The following is an 888-nucleotide window of genomic DNA, read 5'->3' as shown; positions in this document are numbered from 1 at the left end:
TCGCACGCCACGTCCCCGCTGGACTTGTCGAGGATGAGGTCCGGTTGCTGGTGCGTCAACCGGTCCCAAATGTTCTCTCCCTTACCTGCGGTACAGTAACACATTACCCCTGAGGTCGGATGGCCCAATTTGAATTGGAATCGGCCCTTTAAAAGATGGCAAAAAAAGTTATCCAAATTGGCTGAAAATGTCATGGCCCCACTGAAATTGAGTAAAGATGCTACACACAAAATTTCAGATCAATACTCTAATAGCCTAACTTAAGATTTTTGAGCGTGCTCAATTTGATTGGTAGGTAGTGTGATATCACAACATGTAACGTGGTGACATCAGCGTCAGATAAACAACAATCTTCGGATCTTGATATCGTTTATTAGAAGACTGACATATTTCGCCACAAGTCATTGAAAATATCACCTACTGGTAGTGTTTCTAATGATATCATAAGGCTGATGTATTCAAGCACCACTGTCAGTTCCTATACCATCTTAATGATATCAGTACCGAGTGACATCACGAACCTGCCTGCACGAACATACATTATACAAACACATGACTGACATAACTACAAAGTGCCGACATCAAAAGTGTGATTTGCGAATCGCACTTCCGACACTCTGACCAGGGACGGCATTCAGTACGGCCCGCTTAGAGGTCGCGCTTACTGGCCCACTGTCCTCGTCCCACTCGTCATTCACCTAGTACACCCAAAACAGCAAGTTCTTGGATCGAGCGCATTGTACCGTGGTTCTCGACTATGTACCAGGTGGCTGATTCACGCCGCGCTCTTTCGTAGTTATACTGTACCGCATGCACGGGTGCGGGCGGGTTGCCTACTCGCACGGGGCCGTAAGGAGCCGTGGGCAGCGAGCATAGGCAAACCCGCCC

This window comes from Frankliniella occidentalis, unplaced genomic scaffold (assembly GCF_000697945.3).
Source record: "Frankliniella occidentalis isolate FOCC.00 unplaced genomic scaffold, Focc_3.1 Scaffold201, whole genome shotgun sequence".
NCBI lineage: Eukaryota > Metazoa > Arthropoda > Insecta > Thysanoptera > Thripidae > Frankliniella > Frankliniella occidentalis.
This window is presented reverse-complemented; position numbering follows the sequence as displayed.